Here is a 23,657-nt window from a genome sequence, read left to right on the forward strand (position 1 = left end):
GTGCCTCAGAAGTAGTAATCACCCAGTAAATACTTGATGAATTAAGGGGCAGAAGCAAATACATTGATCGTAAGAATGAAAGAAGACACCTTATCATGAAGCAGGTCTGAGTATTTTCACTTGCAGGTAGGGATTAGTGGGAGGCAAAGGAAGATAAAAGAAGCTCGATGCCACTGTCTTCAATTTTGTCCTAAAAGTATGGTTATATTTATCTATTGAAAATATGGTTATGATTATGGAGTAATCATTATGTTTACTCCAGTGTTATGGAAGAACACTGAAAAGTGTTCTTCCAGCTATTCCCAGAGTTTTAGAATGGGGAGGAAAGTTACCAAAGGCAAGGAAAAAGATCTTCAAAGTGAATGAAAAGATCATCAAAATCATGGATTTGTAAAGGGGTAGGTCTGCATTACTTGGAGACATTTGTGAGTGTTCTTGGACTCACGTATAAGAAAGGACACAACAAATTATGGGCTTTCTATGGAGCTTACTTGGAAGGTTGTGGTAGGAGTCCAGAACTTCCAAAAGGGCCACATGGTTTGTAGAATGTAGAAATCACCCTGCAGGTCTGGCCCCAGACTTGAAGATTTGAAAACTTAATTTGGGTTTAGGACAGGTGTGTGTTTTGTCCAAGGTTATGGGTGTAGTAAATAGTGGGACACTTATTTGTTGATTATTATAAGCAAAATACAGCAGTCCCCCCTTATCTGCAGGAGGTATGTTCCAAAAGCCCCAACAGACGCCTGAAACTGTAGACAGCACCAAGCATTATATATACTATGTTTTTTCCCCATACATACCTATGATAAAGTTTAATCAATAAATGAGGCATAGTAGGAGATTGACAACAATAACTAATAAGAAAATAGAACACATAATATACAGTAATAAAAGTTATATGAACATGATCTCTCTTTTTCAAAATCTTATTGTACTGAACTCACTCTTGTGATAATGTGAGATGTTAAGATGCCTACAGGATCAGATGAAGTCAGGTGATGATGTAGGTATTGGGACATAATGTTAGGCAACCACTGACCTTCTGATAATATGTCAGAATGGGGGGAATCACCTGCTTCTGGACCATGGCTGACTGCGGGTGACTGAAACTGCGGAAAGCAAAACTATAGATAAGGGGTGGACCGACATACAGTTAACTAAAGAGAATCCTTCCCAATGTCATAAGCTCACAGTTTTCTTTTTAGCTTCATGAAAAGTAGAACACACACATAACTTTACCTCAAAGGAAATTGCTCATAAGATAAAGCAACTAGTCTACCTAAATGACACTTTTTATATTTTCCTGAGGAGACAAAGATTCACTTTAATGTATATTTATTGGTCTCAGAGTAACAACTTCTTCAGTGTAGAAACGTTTATTGTGAAAACGTCACCACCATGAAATGTATCATGTTTTATTTTAGCAGATTAGAAATGGCTCTATGAGGGGCGCCTGGGTGGCGCAGTCGGTTAAGCGTCCGACTTCAGCCAGGTCACGATCTCGCGGTCTGTGAGTTCGAGCCCCGCGTCAGGCTCTGGGCTGATGGCTCGGAGCCTGGAGCCTGTTTCCGATTCTGTGTCTCCCTCTCTCTCTGCCCCTCCCCCGTTCATGCTCTGTCTCTCTCTGTCCCAAAAATAAATAAAAAACGTTGAAAAAAAAAAAAAAAAAAAAAAAAAAAGAAATGGCTCTATGAGTCATGGGGCAATATTGGTGAAGAGGGAGAAAACTGTGGCAGCAAATGTGTGGCGTGGTTGAAGGCACAAAGAGGATCCATGTTGTAATACAGAATATTAAAGAGAATTCCACAGAATAAGAAGCAGTATGTTGATTACAAAACATTTTAGCCTAAATATCTATCAGGCCCTGAAAAAAAAAACCCTGCATATCTCTGATGCAATCTGTTTTTTAGTCTCATGATGAACCTTAACAATAAGAGCACAAGAAAACAATAAAACATTGACCTAGTGTAAGTACAAAACAATTTGGGGTTAAAAATGAAACATGTCAATAATCATATTTTGAGTGATAAAGAATGCTGTATACTTTTTTTCAAAAAAAACATTACAAGACAGTGGATTTTTAAATTACAACATTAAAAATGCTTTTTGACATTGAATTCATTGAAGTATACAACCATAACTATATCCACAACTGAGAAATTGTGTTCAGAAATCCATAAACATCTCATGCATGATGTCCACTTAATTTCTTTTTATTATTATTATTATTATTAATATTATTATTACTTATTTAGAGAGAGATTCTGAAGCAGGCTCCACACTCAGTGCAGAGCCAGATGCAGGGCTCGATCCCAAAACTCTGGGATCATGACCAGGGCCAAAATCATGAGTTAGACGCTCAAATGTGAGCCACCCAGGCACTCCCATTTAATTTCTTTTTAAAAAATAAGGGTTTCTCTTCATTTTTTTTTTAATTTTTAAAAATCTTTACTTATTTTTGAGAGAGAAAGAGAGACAGTGCAAGCAGCTGAGGAAGAGAGAGAGAGAGGGAGACACTGAATCCAAAGGAGGCTCCAGGCTCTGAGCTATCAGCACAGAGCCAGATGCTGGGCTTGAACTCATGAACTGCAATGTAATGACCTGAGTCAAAGTTGGATGCTCGACCCACTGAACTACCCAGGCACCCCTTAAAAAATAAGGGTTTCTCTTTAAAAACAATAATAGTGTACCTGTTTAAGCTTCTACTTGAAATCTCAATGCAGTGTCACTAAAGTACAGCCTTTTATCTTATTTCATAAATGTAGGCACACTGCATCTTGTCTCCACAGGTAGTGAATGCCTAAGAAGTCAATTTTTTTTCCTAAGACTGAAATACTTTCCTAAAAGATGGTAGAAAGTCATATGCAGGGTAAATATTCCAAGGAAATAATACTCCCAATTATCTTAAATGGGAATGCATAAGCATGTGTCCATAAATTAACACACTTAAGAAAAAAAGAACACTTTGGCATCATCTTTATTGCTTGTTACATACTGAATGTTTGTGTCCCTCCAAAATTCACAATTGAAACTTCACCTCCAGTGTGATGGCATTTGGACATGGGGCCTTTAGTAGATAATTAGACCATGAGGGTGGAGCCCTCATGAATGTGATTAGCCCTTACAAAGAAGATCCCAGACAACTCCCTCCCCTTCTGCTATGTGAGGCAATAGTGAAAGAGGGCAGTTTAGGGGCACTGGGGTGGCTCAGTAGGTTAAGCATCCAACTCTTGATTTAGGCTCAGCTCATGGTCTCATACTTTGTGAGTTCAAGCCCTGCATCAGGCTCCAAGCACTGACAGTGCAGAGCCTGCTGGGATTCTCTCTCTCAATCTCTCTCTCTCTCTCTTCCCCTCCTGTGCACTCCTTCTCTCTGTCTCTGTCTCTGTCTCTAAATAAATACATACATACACTTAAAAAAAAAAAGAGGACAACCTTTAATCATGAAGTGGGTCTCATTAGATGACAAATCTACCAGCACATTTGTCTTAGACTCCCCAACCTCCAGAACTGCGAGAAATACATTTATATTGTTTATAAGTCACCAATTTATGTTATTTTTTTTTTTAGTCAAACAGACTAAGTCATAACTATACAGGAAAATTAAAATCACAACAAATAGATGAGAAATATGAAAACTATTCTTGCTTGCTTGTTAAGAAGACAAGCGAGTGTTTATCCATGTACTTGAAAATAAGGCTATAGACTAGATGTAAGGCAGGTGTAAGATTTGGTGTTTGGAAGAAATCCTAGTAGTTGGAAGTGATAAAAACATGCACTGAAAAATCATCCATACTGGGTAACCCTCACTTCCTAATATTAAAGAAAACAGCAAGTTATTATCTCTGAGCCTCAACTTTTTCATCTTTAAGATGGGGATAATAATCTCTGCATTCCTGGATTCACTGAAGGAATTAATACAACAGTATACATAAAGTCTGATGAGTTATAGCAACACAGCAGGTATGTAACAAATGTTAAATGATCTGCTAACTCACACCTAGAGTAAGAATTTGGTCTATAATCTTCAATATTATACAACATATAAAGAGAAATTAACTTTTCTGTAAAATTTTATTGAACTTTAAAAATGCCATTTGAAGCATCATTCAATATACTTGAATTTACATATACTTCATTATTTTTTAAATGCCCTTTCTGACAAATGAGGTACATTTGTCATATAAAGATGAGGGAGAAAACAAAAGACCAAATTTTTTATTTGAAAAGATTACAGTATGGGGTACCTGGACAGCTCAGTTGGTTAAGCTTCCAACTATTGATTTCAGCTCAAGTCATGATGTCATGGTTCGTGAGTTTGAGCCCCAAGGCGGGCTCTGTGCTGACAGTGTGGAGCCTGCTTGGGATTCTCTCTCTCTCAAAATAAATAAATAAGCATAAAAAAAAAGGTACAGTATGACCAAGAAGGCCTGAGAGGCGAGGATAATTATAGAATAGCATATCAAGAAAAAAAAGATGGTTAGAGTGATAAAATTTAATTCATAAGTATGATGGAGTCACTGATATTGGATGAATGGAGGAGGGATTTTGAACTCTGAGTTCCTGATCTGGGAATTTCAAGGAGATGTTGAGATTTGAGATGGGAAAAAATAAAACACTTAAAATGCTAAATATGCTTTTCAACAAAAAATCAATCAAAAGAAATTACAGTGATATGTTGATAATAATAAGTAGCAGCAGAATTAGAACTAATATTTATTGACTGCATTCGATGATCCTGAAGCTACACTGGCATGAACTATGACTTCTCTCACTTAACCCTCATAATATCTAATGTTGCTAATATCTCCCCATTATAGAGAGGAGGAAGTCTAGAACTACAATAGATAGGATGTATAACTTGCCTAGAATAACAAATCTAGTAAATTAACATGCCTAGATTTTAAGCCAGATTCTTCTAAGCAATAATCATTATAAACTAAACACAATAATGTGGAAGTAATGACATATTATATATATTAGCACCATATCAAAAATATTCAAGCCTTACTTAGTCTTTAATCCCATCTTATCTAATTAATGTTTGCATGTTAAAAAAATAAATTTACACATAAACTGAGAAATGAGACTTCTTTACACAGATACACAGGCAAATGGATAGACGTTTCTATGTACCCATGCATGCAAGCACACGCACAAAAAGCAGCATTCAGATTATGACAACTTACTTTAGAGAGTGTTGACTATTAGAAAGGAACAGCAGTGTAATTAATCCAACATATCCACTAATCACACTATCATTTATGCCTGACTTTGAAAATGTGTTTTTTATTCTCAGTTTGAAAGAATAGGCACAATTACAATAGATTCTTAGCAAAGACCAAACAAAAGAAAGGAATTTCAAGGTGATTCATCAAATAAAAAAATTCTGAGCTGCCCCAATACCCTGATCTCCCTCCCTCATGTCTGGCACTGAAGCATCTTTTAAAATTATACACTGTGAATTGGCTTTTGCAAGTTTCTCTTTTAGCAATTCCTCAATCTCTTTTATTCACAACAGGATTGAGAGGAAAGAAGTTTTGACTTAAGACAGAGCTCCCCAATACTGTGAGAGCTGCAGTTGCAGGACAGTTGCGTTGCAGGACAATGCAAGTAACTCATATCACCTAGTAGAAAATCCATTCAATGACAAGAGGTACAGTATTGTCTTTTCTCTCTTCCTGCCCTCATTACTTGCTGTTATTGTGAGCAGGAAACCCTACAAAAAGAGGTGATGACAAATACACGTTGGGGCTGTGGTCTTATTGTACCCATAAATACTTTCCACCATTTAATTAGACTAGAGATGTGTGTAACCTACATGGCTGAGCTCTCTTGGGTTTTGTCAGGTGAAGACAAATGTCTTTGTATTTTAATCTTTTCTCATTGAAGTCTATTGGACATATTTTCAAAGGAAATTTAATAATCTTACACTATTTAGAACTACTTTATTTTAGGATATCTCATCTTTTTTCATTTATCTGATTTCCATTTCCAGTAGAACTGGTCATAGTAATTTCATTTGGAATCAATTCCTCAGTCTGATTATGATTCTGTAGGTGTTATATAGTAACTTAATAATAGTTCTTAGGCAGTTAAGTCACTAGAGCTAATTTATAGTGGAAATGCATATGGAATACTATATTACTGCTCCACCGTATTTCAAAGGAATTCATTATGATTAATATTATTACAATAGCAATTGGAGGAAGTAATAATGATTTGCCACAAGTTATAAGGACTCATTGAATAGTTTTAATCTTACTATATTTAAACATTGAACTGCAAGTAAATTCAGCAATACTCAGTAATGAGATTTGGGACTCATAATAATGCTATTAATCATAACTAGATTTTATACATTTTATGGTAAAGAATACATGATGTTTGGTGGATTTGATTTAAAATATTTTACTGATTTTGAATTAAGCTATCTGTGTGAAATTTGAAACCTGTGGTGATTAAGTCTTTATGAGAACCATATTTGTCCTACATGATTGATGGATTTAATTATCTGTAGTGAATATTCCATATTTACACTCAAATCCAACCATTTCATACAATTAAGAGAAATAGAGTGATTTGGAGAAAAATAAACAGTGCTTTAGCTAATAAAAATATACTAACAACCACTTCTCTATACCTTAGCCATCCTCAGCTATTGGAGGCAACATTGAACCTGGGGCAATTTTAAAAAATGAGTCCGGAGGGTGCCTGGGTGGCTCATCTGGTTGAGTGTCCAGCTCTTGATTTCAGCTCAGGTCATGATCTTGCAGCTTGTGAGATTGATCCCTACATCAGGCTCTGTGCTGATGGTGTGGAACCTGCTTGGGATTCTCTCTCCCCCTCTTTCTCTGCCCCTCCCCTGATCTCGCTTGCTCTCTTTCTCTCAAAATAAATAAACGAACATGGAAAATTTTTTAAAAAATGAACTCAAGTAAATGAACATGTAAGTTTCTGGCTCTGTGTTAAACACTTGGGATGCAATATAAAGAGGCCAGGCTGCTCACTCTAATGGATTCCCAATAAAGTAGATGCAAAGCCATATAAAACTAAATATAATACAATGGAAAACCTGCTCTATGAGGGGTTAGGACAAAGTAACCCAAGGAAAGAACAATTATTTCTGCTTGAATAGTTCACAGAACACTTCATAGAAGATATAACATTTTCAGCCAGACTTGATGGATGAAAGGAATTTCAGCTATTGGGGGTGGCATGGAAAACGTGCCAAAAATATTAGCAGAGAAGTGGTGATGCTCAGTGACCACAGGATGAGAAAAGATCTCAGACTCTCCCCTTATATGCAGTCTTTGTGTTTCAGTTGACCTATCTGTAAAATGCGTTACTTCCCTGTTATTATGATAATTTATATCTAACAGAATTATCACCAATGAACACAGTGAAATAGTTGAAACCACCTTGTGATGTTGTAAACATGCCATTTATTTTGATATCAAATACTTAGGATGATAGTATTAGAAAAATGTAGAGAAATGAAATAACTTTTAACAGAAGATAGGTAAGCAGCATTATCATTGACTGGTCAAGATCATAGATTAAATCCCATTATAGCGAAAATTAAGAGTCACAGGAAAAGTATGTAGGAAAAATAAGAGATAAGACAGGAAAAAATGTAAAATTACTAGACAGTAAGAAGTCAGCAGTAAGAGGCACAAGCTTGACAAGAATGAGTGAGGGGAGGGCTGTGGTACAAGCGAAGAGAAGTGGATCCTCAAATGATGAAAAGAGTAGTCACAATGGTGATCCATGCAGAAAGAGTTAAATAAGCCCTCCCAGATATCTGAACATGTCCATGAGAGCACAGTAATCCTTAAACAGCTTTGCCAAGAAAAAAGTAAGAGCAACTTACAGTTCCAAAGAATAGTCTAGAAGCATATCACGAAAGGTCACCTGAAAGGCCTCTATGGTATCATCACATTTCAGCTCATGTATACCTAAAAGCATATCCACCAAGGCATTTCAGGTATTGGGATGGAATCAGTGACAAATGCAATATAACCTCACACTTAAGCAGCTCAATTTAACCAAGCATATGGCAGAAAATCATCCCCGCTTACACTTCCAAACTCCATCCAATGCAAAGTAAAGGAGTTATTTTTAAAAATTCTATTAACCTTCAAAACTGAGAACATGAATATTGTACCTGAATTGAAAAGGTTAGGAAAAAAAGTGAATCCTTTGGTAGATTAAGGCAATATGGACTCATTTGCTTGATATAATATCACTTGGATCAAAACAGATTGCTGTCCAAACTTTCAGATAATAGGTTTTACAATAGTTAAACAAATGAACAACAACAACAACAACAACAAGAAACCCACTTCACTCTGTATATAGTTCAATTTGTGTCCCCAAAGAGCCTTTTTAATGTAAAAAAAATGGGAAGTATTGAGCTCTGACCCAATTATTAAAAAATTTAAATTAATAGCAGTTGCTATTCAATGTGCTTTCAAGAAGGGGCTCTGCCATATTTAGATTTTAACTACTTAAGCTCAGGAACTTTGTTTTGCTATTCTTTTGTTCACTGCCAATAAATGGTGGTGTTTGAATAAATAGAAAAGTAGACATAACATTATGAGAATAATTATACATGAAAAAGTAACCTTCAGAATACATATGTAACTATTTCAAAGAAATAAATTTCTGAATATTATTCTCTCCTTTCAAAAGTGCTAACAAAACTCTTTCTATTCCAGTATTCCCAAGTTTGACCATAAATGCTGCCTGGCAATCAGTTGTCCTAGTATTGAAGCAAATATAAGACAAGCTAATGATTTTAAATGTGCCAATGTTGCAGTCTCTCATAAAATATACCTTTGGTGATAAAATAACATGATTTTTCTATATCACTGAAAGCTATAGAACATTAATTTATTGCTTCCAGAGTTTATGTTTATGTTTGAATGAAAAATGACAAATATTCCCTAACTGGTGGAGTCATATATTTGTATCTTGACTAATATATTCAGAATGTACTTCAGTTCTGCTCTCTCTGAATAATTATAAAGCTTATCATAAGGACAAGCAATAAAAGTCTACTGCAAATATAAGATTTAGATTATTTAATAATAATGTCCTCTGCATTGTTAATGGTTTATTGATTGGGAATTAACAAATGCTACCTGGAAGTACATTAGTCTATTTGAATGGAAGCAATTCAGACGCAAGCAATTACTAGGGTTAGCATACTTAGTGGCATATTCTCTTGCCTTCCTGGAAAGAGCTTTGTTATCACCATTAATACATAGTGTAATTGAGTTATTCAGAGGCTGTTTTGCCCGATATCTAAATGTACATCATTAATGAAGCTGAAATGAAGTTGAGTTTCCCAGACTTGAACAATGAGGTTTTCCTGACAATGTCTCTCCAAATAGACCAGATAGATGTATTCACGTGCAGTCTTTTCTATTTGATTTCAACACTTTGGAGGAGGAATACATCAGTGTAACTTCAGAATAGATCTGCATATTAGCATTTTTCTATATTAGGGAAAAAATAAAATATAATAAGTGTGCCACATGTAATTTAATGATGATTTCATCACTAGAGGATTCACACAAGGGTCAACAGACACATCAGCTATTCTTTGAATAACAGCTGGAAAAAAACTTACTAAGTGAAAATGCACACAAATAATTCTTTTTTACTTGTTCCAAATTTTAAAAGTAGTCTTACAAACATCATGAGATAAGAAAACTGGAGTGGAGTGACAGATGTTAATTAGACTTATTATGGTGATCGTTTCACCATATGTACAAATATCAAATCGTTATGTTGTAAACCTGAAACTAATATAATGTTATGTGTCAATTATACCTTGCTAATAAATAAATACATAAATAAAAAAATCAATCAATCAATCTGGAGTGATTAACCACTGTGATTCTGCTGATCAACATTATAAGTATAATGATTACGAGAGTGAAGTTGATTTGAGTCTTCTGCTAAGAGTGGCCTCTTTTCCATTTTTTTCTTAAAAAATAAGACCTCTGACTTTACCCACAAGCACAGTTTCTTTTCAACACTACTTTCTATGATGAGAAGGTATTTCCTCAGTTAATTAAGGGAAACGGGCCATTGGACTACATCTTCTTTATATCCCAAATAATATTTTCTGGGCTTTTCTCTCACAGCAGGAGAGGCATAATTTAAAAATGTCAAGATAAGAAATATTGTTTACTTTATAAAATAACAAGAAAATATATTAGCTTTAATGGAGATTGTATTCAACTTTTATTTTTTTATTTTTTTTCACGTTTTATTTATTTTTGAGACAGGGAGAGACAGAGCATGAACAGGGGAGGGTCAGAGAGAGGGAGACACAGAATCTGAAACAGGCTCCAGGCTCTGAGCTGTCAGCACAGAGCCCAACGCGGGGCTCGCACTCACGGACCTCGAGATCATGACCTGAGCCGAAGTCAGCCACTTAACCGGCTGAGCCACCCAGGCGCCCCTATATTCAACTTTTAAATCTAACTTTAAAACTTTCAAAAAGATTCTTTATTTTCAATTCCATAATGTACCCTTCAATCTAGGGCAAATTTGGATTACCATATTTGGCTTCCATTTCCTGAAAGTTTTAAACTGATTTAATAGTATTTCAGGGTCCACCACTGGAAAGTGAATTCATGGAGAAAATGACTATCAATTCAATCTGGTTCCTATTAACAGGATGTGAAGTCTTGACTATGAGAAGTAATAATCCACGTTTCTCATAATGGCACACAGTCATATCGTTTTCAAAACATAGATGCTTATGATATGAATTTCCTAATTCAGCCAGTTAGATCGGTTTTCCCTCAAGAAGATATATATTTGATTTTAATTGGGCTCATGTCTTCTGTTGTCACAGGTTCCAATTTTAGCTATTCTCAGCTGTAAGCCTTAAGCATGTCTGAGACAATAAGATCAGCTTTAACCCTTGATAAGACTCACAAAGTAGCAAAGTTTTTACTCTTATAAGTACAAAATTCCATGGGATGAAAGATTTCTCCACCCTTTCCCTTAATATGACATCAAATATTTACAGAGAAACTAACCATATGCACCCAGTGCTGAGGCAGAGGACCTGTGCCATAACCATAATGCCAAATTTCACGTGACAATCTCTTCCCAAGAATGCAGAATGCAAACCAGAAAAAAAAAGAATTGTTACAGAATCTCTTGATTGGTATAAGTTTCAAGGCTGACTCTGTGCCTCTTTGGTATTGTGTGTTGATAGATTTTCCAACACAAAGGTGGACAACTGAGCCTTATAATCATCTGACAGGATAAACCTCATAATGGATCAGCCCCTACCCAGAGGAAGAAATCATATAATGAGAAACTGAATGTTTGAACTAGAACATTTTATCCTTCTACCTCGGCCAGTTTCGTAGTTGTTTAAATATTAAGTACCATGAGAAAGTACACTTAGCATCCATTTCCATGCAAGATTCAATGAGGCTCTGTAGGCTCCCCTTCACCCCCATCCCAGCCTCCAGAACGCATGAACTGCACCTATGTTCTTTGTTTTATTTGAACTAAGCAAACAGACTTGGATAGCTTTCATGTTTCACTGATTCTAAGATAAAACTCTGTAGTATGAACTGATACTACACCTAGAACAAAATTACCCTAGACCAGGGTTTGGTAAGATTTTTCTGTGAAGGGCCAGATAGTAAATATCTTAGGTTTTGCCGGCCAGATGGTCTCTCTTGAAACTACTTAACTCTGCTATTGTAGCATTGAAGCGGCCATCAGCAATAAGTAAATGAAAGGGCATGGCTATGTTCCAATAAAAAAATTATATACAAAAACAGACGGTGAGCTAGATTTGGCCTGCAGGACATAGTTTTCTGACTGAGACATAAACTGAAACCTCAAAGGCCTGATGTTATTTTCTTGATTGGCTAATGGGATCTGAGGAAATCTAACCACTCAACCAGCTGTTACACTCCCCTTTTGCTTTTCCTTTCTGGGATGCACAACTCAAAACTTGAGTCTGTGAGGGTTTCAGGATGTCTTTCTTACCAAATCTGTATAGTTGTCAGCTTTTAACTAAACCAAAGCTTTTGGATCAGAAAGTTAACATCCACAGAGCAGGGGGAGATAGCAGTGTGAGAAGATTCCACTCAGGTGGAGAACCTGAAGACATAGCTAAGGATTCAGTTAAAAAATAAGTACTATTTAGTAATTTTGGTCAGTGGTTCTGAAGCCTTAGCAAGCATAACAATTTCCTGAGATGTGGCTAAAACTGTAGTCATCATACTTTCATTCTCCAGATATTGCAATTCAGTATGTAAAAAACCCTGAACTTTTACCTAGTCACCCAGGTATTTTGGGTATAAATAACCCACAGGTTATGCTTTGGGATTTATCATCTAGTCACCAAAACTGACCAAATAGGTAGAAACTCTGCAAGAATGTACACCACATGCTTTGGAACCATGCAAAGATTCTAAGTTCTTAAGGATTATCCTGTCATGAAAGAGAGATAAAGGTGGATATTTCCATTCATAAGGGCTAATTACAAATAAGCCATACCTTAGTGAGGGAGGTTTTACACTGCCTCAGATATCCTAGAAAATAAAGACTGGCAAGTGATTTGGAGAGTGTAACCTATACATTCACTTCCTTTATCCTCCCTTTTACTGAATCCTGGAGGGGAAGTATCAGTATGCTAGCTTCTGGTAAACATGACTAAAGCCTGAGGCAAAGAAAAGTACACAACCCATGCTTTCCAGTTGCTGAGCAGAATTGCTGAAGGTGTGTTCTAAGGAACAGTAGTCCTATAGGGTATTAACAGGTGTTAAATGAAAGAAGAATTATATGGGTAGGTGGGAAGGTAGACTATGCAGATTTTTTAACTGTGAAATCTCATCTATCCACTGCCCCAGCAAGTATCTTGCTGGACTAGTTTTCAAGGCTTGTTGCTAGGAAAATGATCTTGTAGAGGGTGAAGAGCCCCAGGTGGACCGTCCTTGGCGCTCAAAGAAACTTGGAGATAGTGATCACACTGTTAGTGGTTCCCCAAGTACCTCTTCTCTAGAATATTGAACTGATGTTGATTACATTAGACACCATGAACATCACACATCTAAGTCTAGAGTGTCCCTTTCGTTAATTATGATTTGTTTCCTGGTGCTAAAATTTGAAATTTCAAATATTCCCCTAATTTTCACCCAATGTATTCTATTAAAGTACTCTTTAAGATACTCTTGGCAAGTTCTCAAATTTTAAAATTATGTGTTGGTCACAATATGAAATTAAAAATAAATGCCATAGTGCAGATACATGCAATTTGAATACAGGGATCTATATTCATATGTATGAATATAGGAAATAAATATAGGAAATTCCCATAGATATGGGAAAAGAAAACTTCACATCAAGTGGGAAATAAGGCTGCTATTTAAGATCTAATAACACAAATACCAAAACATTGCTGGTAAAAGGAGAAGATAGAAGATGCAAGAGATAATCATGCACCTCTTAAAAATAAGTTTAGTTCTTTAAAACTGCACATAAGCTAGGAAGAACTAAGCTGCATTCTTTAATTTGAATAGGTAAGAGATGGAGGAGATAGTAGCATATGAAACAGATAAAGCATATACCTACTGGAAAAAAGTAAACAATATGCATGAACGACATACACAATAAGCTGTCCTAAGTATGTGATGCTGTCTACACAGAATTTAAAGACAGTATCTGATACAGCTCTTCCTTTATCTTGGTAGCCTGTGGAGTATGACTATAATGGTAAGGTGCAGTGGTATAAAAAAAGGTATTTATGTGGGGGGTCCACAACCAGGGAAGGAATACTATTTTATGACTTAAACTGTATTTTTTTAAAGTTTATTTATTTATTTTGAGAGACAGAGCATACACATGGAAGGGGCAGGGACAGAGGCAGAGAGAATCTCAAGCAGGCTCTGCACTGTCATTGTAGAGCCTGTCGTGGGTCTTGATCCCACAAACCATGACATCATGTCCTGAGTAGAAATCAAGAGTCTGATGCTTAACTGACTGAGCTGCCCAGGTGCCTGGTGACTGCAGTTGTTTTAAATGCTAGTGCATGGTGATTTAAAAAGGCAAACTTTTTTATTATTATTTTAAAAATCTCCACAGAGAATGCATCCCATTATTGCCTGCACTTGTCCGGGGGAAGACCACTTCCATTGTTATCACCTTCAGAGCCACTGGTTTACTGTTTATTAGAAATGAAAATATGGCCAAACAGAAAATGAGCTATTGGAAATTGCCTGATGCCACACTGACTTCCCTCGATGACAAGCAACAAGAACACGAAAATCAAGTTATCTCACTAGGACTGCCCACACCACAGCCTCTTTTCCATCCTCCTGATTCCCAGAGAGTAAGAAATGAATACAATTCTAACATATTCAAAGAAGGAATAATTTTATCATATTGAAAAAAATTATAGAAGATTTTTGTTTTTTTTAATGTTTTTATTTATTTTTGACAGAGAGAGAGAGACAGAGCATGAGTGTGGGAGGGGCAGAGAGAGAGGGAGACAGAATCTGAAGCAGGCTCCAGGCTCTGAGCTGTCAGCACAGAGCCCGATGCGGGCCTAGAACTCCTGAGCCATGAGATTATGACCTGAGCTGAAGTCTGATGCTTTACTGACAGAGCCACCCAGGTGCCCCTAGAAGATTTTCCATATTATGAATAAATGTTCCAAATATATTGGTTAGGCAAAACAATGTTGAAAATAGAGAATTCACAGTATGATCATCAATTTATTAAAAAATACAAATTGGTGACCATATTATAAAGTTCTTCATTATGTATAAAATGCTACATATAGTATTTAATATACAGTATTATATATTATATATGCATGTTTGTATAGAAAACATGAATAGTGGGATTACATGAGATTTTTATTTTTCTATTTTACGATTTTCTATTTTTGAACTTTATAAGAATAAACATTATTATTATTGGAAATAGTTGAAATGTTAGAAGTGTAAATTGTTCCATCTAAAAGAACACTAAAGCAATATGGACTTGCACAATATCTTTATTTATGATTTTATCTCAAAAACTATACCATAAAAATATAGCCAGGTATATGTGGTATTTTCATCACAAATGCCCACATTAGTATTATCTCTTTTCTCTCTCTTTCTGATACACACACACACACACACACACACACACACGCAAACACAGGAATACCAGATATCACTTCCAGGATCACAGTTATTTAACAACAATTTCTCGAGGGTCAAGATACTGTAAAGGTTAAGAGAACTCTAGAACCACATGATATAAGTTTTAAACCTGACTGCAATTCCTGGATGTGTGACTCTCTACAAGATTTTTTTCTTTTAAAATAAAATCTCTGTAAGTTTATAATCAAATCTCTTAAACTGTCCGAACTTACATCATTCTTATGAGGTTTAAATTGAGAAATACATTTAAAGTGCTTAATAGAATGTTTGGCATATTGTAAACAATAAATACACACCATTTTTATTGAATAATGGCTATGCATAATATATGGTGCTAGGACTGTGGGGAAAATAATCGTAATACGACAAGATGATTTATTTTTCCAATGGGATTTTAGAATCAATATTTGTGAAAGATTAGAGAGAATGCAAAATCCTGTTTTCAATTTGCCTATCAGCATCCATGGTGCAAATACATTAAGTCATACATATTTTCATTTTTATATATTATAATGGTAGGATAAAAACATTTCCCCTTTTTGGATGGTATAATATATTGACTTTTCTGATCATCTAACATTATAGGCAGTGGTGTTTATTTTCAGGTGGCATGTGTGAATAAATATTTATTTGATATAATTGGAAATCTTTGGGCAGTAAGAGGAGATACTGCCCAAACGTAAAAGACTTGTCCACATCATCACTTTCGAATCTTGAAATTCCCAATGGCTACAATAAGACTTTGTTGCAATATTACAAGTGAATTTCACAAATATGTTAGCTTGCCAACATTTTTATATATCAAGAAAAGAGAAAAACCTGTAGTTGTAATTCTAGATTTGTTTCTATCAGTGTGAGAAATAAATCAAAGAATGGCTACCTTAAGTGATCTTTCAGAATCTAATTATGTATTTTCCTTTTGAGAGAGCTGTGTAGTTGAGTGGTCATCAGGAAAGAGGCCTTGACCATCTTTGTAGTTTGGGCACTAGGACAGTCTTGTTCTTTCCCAGAGTGGAAAAAGGGGAGGGTGGGATTGGCTGAATTGATGAAACAATGCATTTCTATGTAATTTTGCTCTTCGTTGATGCATCTCTCCTATGTCTTAATGACAGTCACAAAACATTAACAACTATTTGAGGTAAGTAGATCAATATATGTTTTAGAAGACTGGAACATTTCAGATAAAGATTAAAGAGTGGCGAGATAGATGATAGATGATTGATAGATATATAGATAGATAGATATTCAGTGGCAGCTTGTCCTCTGGGAAGATTAAGATTACATAAATAAAGTTCTACTTTTGCCTCTGCTACATGAAATTCATGAGATCCTATAGATTTTCTTGATTTCTTCCTTTCTAAATAACATTTTAGTTTCCTACTATGGGTAATAGTTTGAACAGTCATCATTATCCTGAAATCTGCTCAAATATCAGAGTTTCAGAGACCAGTTTGAGCGGATTGCAATTAATTTTTAAAACTCTTGGCAATGTAATCATTCTTAAGACTTTCCAGTTCTCCACCACCTCTCAGTAAAGGTTTTTTTTTTTTTTTTTTTTTTTTTTTTTTTTTTCCATCTGGAAATCCTCAAGTGTGAATTAATAGCTCTGAATTACAGAGAAGTAAACAGACTATGCCAAAACATGTTTAAAACCAGAAATAAATATAGGAGTATGGATTAAAATACTTCTTAATGTTTTGCAGTATAGACTTTTAATTAACAATAATAATGACCTGCATTCCACAACAGCTTGAAACAATGAACCATATTAGAAAACCTTGAGGGATATGAAATTGATATTATGTCCCCCTAGAAAGAATTACCTCCAAGTCTTATTGCATTATTATCAAAAGCAGCAATTTTTAGGTGCACCTAAATATTATTTAGTTGGTGAATTATCCCACTACTTAAGTTACATTCTACTGAAATTAAAGAATCAATGTTCCTATAAACACAGTATAATATATCCTATATACAGCACAGTATAATATATTCTTCATATTAATATAAATAACTCCTATTAGTTACCATTTTACTGTTACTTGTTTGTTACTTGAGGTGAGTTGAAAAATAATTAAAGATTTTTAGTTTGTTATTCCAGGAAATGCTGTCAGCTTTTTAAATCCAAAGTGCAATTACTACTATAAAATCTTGACATTTTTAAGTTTGGATACTTAAAGTACTTATTTTATGTGTGAAAGTGTTCTTACTAAATTGACCTTATATTTGTTGAAAAATAACCATGTGAACATTATAAATGTGCTGCCAATGCAGAAATAAACATTAAACATTTGAAGCTATTACCTCCAACAGAAATTCTTCGTTAAATGTAGGAAACGGAAGAAGGAGGAATCTAAAGAAAGTATTTGTTTAATGAGAAAAATGCAATAATTTTACACATTTTTCTCCAAGATTTACAATGATTAAGCTCTCATCCAGTTTGTGCAAAAATAATAAGGAATGTTAGTTTCTCAATTCAGGGACAAAACATCATAAACATGTCTTTTGTAACTAACAGAAATGGATTCTGTATATGAGTAAAAGAGAAAACTTTTGCCTACGTCACTGGTTCCACCTTTGGGTAATTTTGTAAATTTGGGTGATTCACTGGCCCAGCAAGATTGAGTCAGCTGAATGGAAAATCACAGTTTCCAGTTGAAGCTAGTGAACTCTGTGCACAGGCCTTCCCATTCTGGTGTGTGAGTCTTCCCTCTTCCCCAGCAGTGCCATTTTGCCAGAGAAAGGTCTCCTTGTCACTTCCAAACAGTCCTTCTCCTAAAATTACTAAAAATAGTTAAAGCAGAACCATGGGAGTGCAGGGTTAGGGAAGAAGAGCCAGATCCCTTTCCTGAAGTTTATTATGTTCTAGGTCCAATACACTTTTCCACTGGATAATAGGAGGATAGGGGCCTTTGTACCCCACTGACCCTCTGTCTGTGAGTTTGCCACAATACAACCGATCTTAAGCCCAGTCCATATTTGTCAGTGTATGTGTGCATGGAAGGTAAGGGGAGTGGTAGTGCCTACATTCCTTGCACATTAGTGTGACGACCAATACAGACATTAAAATCCTTAAGTTGCTATCATGTTAAGAAATAATAAGACCTATATATCCCAATAAAGATTATTTTAGAAGAATAAAAAATGATTTACGATAGATTTGTAGTGTTTTCGTCTCCAATTAACATTCACCTTTTAAAATGTGAAACGTTTTGGGTGCCTGGGTGGTTCAGTGGGTTAAGCATCCAACTTCAGCTCAGGTCATGATCTCATGGTTCTTGAGTCAGAGGCTCGCATCAGGCTCTCTGCTCTCAGCACAGAGCCTGTTTTGGATCCTCTGTCCCCCTCCCTTTCTGCCCCTCCCTAGCTTGGTTCTATCTCAAAATAAATAAATAAACTTAAAAAATGTTTAAAAATAAAATGTGAAACATTTTGCTACTGATTTTCCATAAGTTCTTAAAATGTCCCTGCACTATTTGGAACATGAATGTGTACCTAAGGGACATGGTTATTTGATCACCAGTGGCCAGGATTGGATGCCATCACTAAAAACATCAATACAACATATTTTCTTCATTTCATCTTTAGCCAAAATAGGGAAAGAAGCATCCTGGGTAACCGAAACAGTTGAAAACAGGGACCTACATGAGATGGACTGTATATTGGACCAACACTCTAAGAAACAATTTTATATTAGTGGGATCACTTCAGATTGCTTCAGTTTCTTCATTTCTAAAATGAGGGTTTTTGACCACATAAGGACAAAAGTTTATTTGGGGTCTGAGACTCTGGGTGATACATGATACAAACACATGTGCACCTGATTTTCAACAAATTTTAGCTCAATAATATAATTTTAAACTTTGCTTAAGGCAGTTTAATCTTTGATAAATTCGCAGATATATAAGAATGTGACACACCCTTAGGATAATCATAATGAAATTTTATTTATTTATTTATTTATTTATTTATTTGATGGAAATATGAGTATAGACATTGTGGGAAATGGACCAAATTTATGTAGTAACCGTAAATATTCTGGACCCCTTTCCATAGTACATTGTTCCTAGTAAATTCTATAGATCACATATCTACAAGACAGTTGCTTTTACCCTTGGTATTTTTTTTTTTTTTTTTTACCCTTGGTATTCTTTACCATAGTTTCTCTCTAAATTCTGTTTTCTCAATCATTTACTTTACTTCATCAATCCTCAAACCTTTGTTAACTCTTAAGGTTGCAAAGGAAAACAACCATAGTTCTTATCTGAACTTGGATTATCTTTGCAATTTACCCATTTCTTCAATGAAGTCCTTCCAACCTATGGATATAATTTTTTGGTTTTCTGAGATTTCTCTTCTTGATGTAGCTCATATACATTAGAGATAATCACACTATGCTAAATGCATGTATATATGTTGACCCTAAACCCTATCATTGCCTTATGGAGCTTTACTATAACTTCATTTTACAGATAATTGAATTGAGGCTTAGAGTGGTAAATTATTTGCATAAGGAAGGGCCCACTTAAAAACTGAGAGGTTGAATGTGATGTGGACAATACCACAAATCACTAGTTAGTAATTTGAGAGAAAATAACTAAATGAAAGTATTTGAGAGGATAGTTTTGTAAAAGACAGTTTATACAAGAACAGATACGTACAGAGATTATAATACCTAGTAGTATATATTGTTGGATGAATGAATGGTGGCAGTTATAAATGCTGTACACACATGATCTTGGGTGATCATATTACCTCCCTTCCCCCACCCCTTAATTTTTATTAGTTACTTAACAATATGCTGCCCAGATTAATAAATCAGAGAGAAAAAGAGATATAATAAAAATGTTTAGAATTATGACAATGACTAACAAAACAGTATTTTTCCTTCTAGAAAGAGAAACTGGGTATAAAGCGTTGAACTTGCAAGCTGAAATAACCTTTACTGTTCCCATTTTTTTAACTCATGAATGTATTAACTTTTATATCAAATTAAATGAAATAAGTGTGAACAAACTCATAGTATATTATAGTAATATACTGAAATTTTTGTTGAAATGAATTATTTTTAGTGTAATATTGAATAAAATATTATTACCAGAATAGGCAGAAAATCTAAAAAAACCCTCAAAAGACAATATGATGTAAGAAATGTCAGAATATATTATAAGTTAGCTCATTCAATACGTCAAGTCACAGGTAATTACAATGATACTTGAATATTATCAGAGCATGTAAAAATAATGCCAAACTTCCCAATACATTTTAAATGACATCATGACTCTGAAATCAAAAGTTGATTAAAAACCATTGTATATGTACACATGCAAACATACACACACCCTCAAATCAGTCCCAATAACAGATGTACACGGAAAATCCAATTTAGAATTCTGACAAGGCATTAGCAGTATATTAAAATATAAGACACATAACCAATTTCTCTCTTAAGAATGTCAAAACTTCAGTATACATATTATTTAATATATCAAAGAATGAAAAATTTAGTTATCACCTTATTCAATGTAAAAAGTTATTTAAAAATTCAATTATTATTCTTGAAAGAATAATTATTACTAAAAGTCGATTTTCAAAGTGTAATTGAAAGAACAATTATGTATGATACAAACCAGGGGTCAACATTAAATTAAATAGTAAAACCCCAGACACTTTCTTCTTAAGTCAAGGATATTGTGACCTTTGGTTTTATTAATCACTGCTCTGGAAATCATGGCTAATGCAAATCACCACAATAAAGACAGAAGTGTATATTTTGGGAAGGAGAGGGAAGAAAAGAAAACATATACCCGAAGATCCACACCCACAACTGCACCTACCCTGAAAATGTAGAGAAAATCTGAAAAAAAAATTATTGATATCTTAATTAATTAAAATGCATCCCTCATTGGAAAATGGGCAAATAACATGATCTGGCAACAAAGAAAATAAACACACATGGCCAAGAACACTTTGAAAAAACATTTTGATTCACAAATAATCCAAGAAATTCAAATGAACAATGAATTTCATTTTTTTCCTATGAAATTAGAAGGCGTGTTTTAAGTATTGACTAAGCCATAAAGTCAAAATCATATTTCTAAAATGAACTGTCATGTTTTGAGGAGGAGGAGGAGAAAGGTGAGGTGGAGAAATTTAGTTTTATGTTTCTAAAGCCTTAGAATTTTACATGACTAGTTGACATAGCTTTTCCATATTTCAGACATAACACAAGGAGGTACTCATGAGTACTGGTAAAATCCAAAAGCATTTTGAATAAGGGAAAGAATTTTAGTCAATGGATATCAGATAAAATTTCATAGAAGTGGACAGAATTGATGTGGAATAAAAAAATAAACCCTATAAGCCAAACAACATGAATGCCTACAGCTGTGACCAGAACAGTTCAACTTACTTGGAGGTAGACTGGGGATAGGAACATTTTAAGCAATAAACAATCCAGCTAGGCATATATTTACATTTTATTAGTTGCTCTCTAGTGCGCTTCCTGACGATATATGAGATATTTGGAGGAAATAACTTTATGATAAATTCTAGATCTACCATAATGTAATATGCTATAATACCCAAAGTCAGAACATTTGAAATTTCCCTCTGATATTTCTGTACCACCCTCCAACAAGTGTCAAAATTTAGCAATATTTTTTCCCTGTGCCTAAGTCAAACTCAATAATGTTCCAGGCATCTGTACTGCCCTCCTTATGTTTAAATTGTTTGATATGTTGAAAACTGAGGGCAACTGTTGGGATGAGCACTGGGTGTTGTATGTAAACCAATTTGACAATAAATTTCATATTAAAAAGAAAACTGAAAGAAAAGTATGCGTTTAGAATGGTCTGAGTAATGCAAATATTGAAAAAGAAGAAAGATATAAAATTGATAAACCATGTTTCTAACCTAGGACATTCAAGAAAGAAGAGCAGCTTGAGCTTAAATTGAAAAGAAAGTGAGTAACAAAAATTAGAACAGAAATTCATGGAATTGAATACAAGAGAACAAGAGAGAAAGTCGATGAAACCAAAAGCTAGCTCTTTGAGAAGATCCATAAAATTGATATATCTTTAACCAGGCTAACCAAGAAGAAAAGGAGAGAAGACACAAATTACCAATGCTAAGAAATGGAAAAGGGGTCCTCACTTCTAATCCCAGGGGCTTTCAGAATATAATAAAGAGGTATTATGAATGACTTTATACCCATGAATTAGATAATTTAGATTAAGTGAATCAATTCCTTGAGAGATACAAACAACTAAAACTCAAACAAGGAGAATAGGTCTATGTCTATAAAAGAAATTGATCTGATAATTAATAACCTTCCATTAGGCTCAGATGGTTTCATTTGATGAACTCTATAAACATAAAGAAAATATGATACCATGTCTCCACAATCTATTTCAGAAAACAGAAGCAGAGGACCTCTTCCTAATGCATTCTATGAGACCAATATTATCCTCACACCAAAACCAAATAAATATATTATTAAGAAGGAAAAGAAAATTACAGACCAATATATCTCATGAACAAAGAGGCAAAAATGCTCAATAAAATATCAGCAAATCAAATTTACCACTATATAAAAAGAACTATACACCATCACGAAGGGGAATAAATTTCAGCTGTGCAAGACTAGTTCAACACTCAAAAATCAATTAATGCAATCCAGCACATCAACAGGACACAGAAGAAAAAAAAATCATATGATCATATTAATTGATAATATGATCTGAGAATAAGTATGTTTAATTTCTAAACATTTACCTTAGGGCTATGTAATGAAAACTGTTTTTGTGTTTTAGGACCTGAAGTAAATGCATATTTGCATACTTAACTCTTAGAATTACCGGAGTTTGCAAATCAAAAAATCATTCACAACTGACTTGGCCTTCTTGTATTTGAGTTTACACTGGCGTAATGCTTGACCTTACCATTTAAATATTGTGTTAAGCATTTCAAACAAATACTGTAATATGTCATAACTAAATGCATCACACCTGAAAACAAATTTGTGCAAGCAAAAATATTTGATAAAATATCATTATTACATGAATTATTCTTGCTCATTTAGGACAATAATAAACTATCTGTACAAATACAAAGGTACTAAGTAAAATAGAAACAGTATCTAAAATTGCTTTTGTATAGCCCACCATACTTTGTTCTTAGGTATGGCTGGAGTCAGACACCCACAGCCTAGCTTTAAAATCAAACTACGAGCGCCTGGGTGGCTCAGTTGGTTAAGTATCCAATTCTGGCTGAGGTCTTGATCTCTGCTCAGGTCTTGACCTCATGGTTCCTGGGAACCCGCATAGGGTTCTGCACTGACAACACAGACCCTGCTTGGGATTCTCTCCCTTTCGATCTGCCCCTCTCTCAAGCACTCTCTCTCTCTCTCTCTCAAAATAAATAAATAAACTTAAAAAAAATGTAAGGTGGTTT

The 23,657-nt window shown here is 34.7% G+C and overlaps 1 protein-coding gene and 1 long non-coding RNA gene across 2 annotated transcripts in view; one reads left to right on the top strand and one right to left on the bottom strand.

Annotated features, from left to right (window-relative positions):
- LRRTM4 (leucine rich repeat transmembrane neuronal 4) overlaps positions 1 to 23,657 on the bottom strand; it is a 705,057-nt gene that overhangs the window by 164,202 nt on the left and 517,198 nt on the right. The gene's annotated exons all lie outside the window — the stretch shown is intronic.
- On the top strand, positions 1,704 to 22,364 carry LOC122215071. The gene is made up of 3 exons (XR_006200222.1): positions 1,704 to 1,820; positions 3,873 to 3,963; positions 22,123 to 22,364. It is a non-coding gene; the product is annotated as an uncharacterized LOC122215071 (long non-coding RNA).

The sequence above is a fragment of the Panthera leo genome, chromosome A3 (assembly GCF_018350215.1).
Source record: "Panthera leo isolate Ple1 chromosome A3, P.leo_Ple1_pat1.1, whole genome shotgun sequence".
Classification (NCBI taxonomy): domain Eukaryota; kingdom Metazoa; phylum Chordata; class Mammalia; order Carnivora; family Felidae; genus Panthera; species Panthera leo.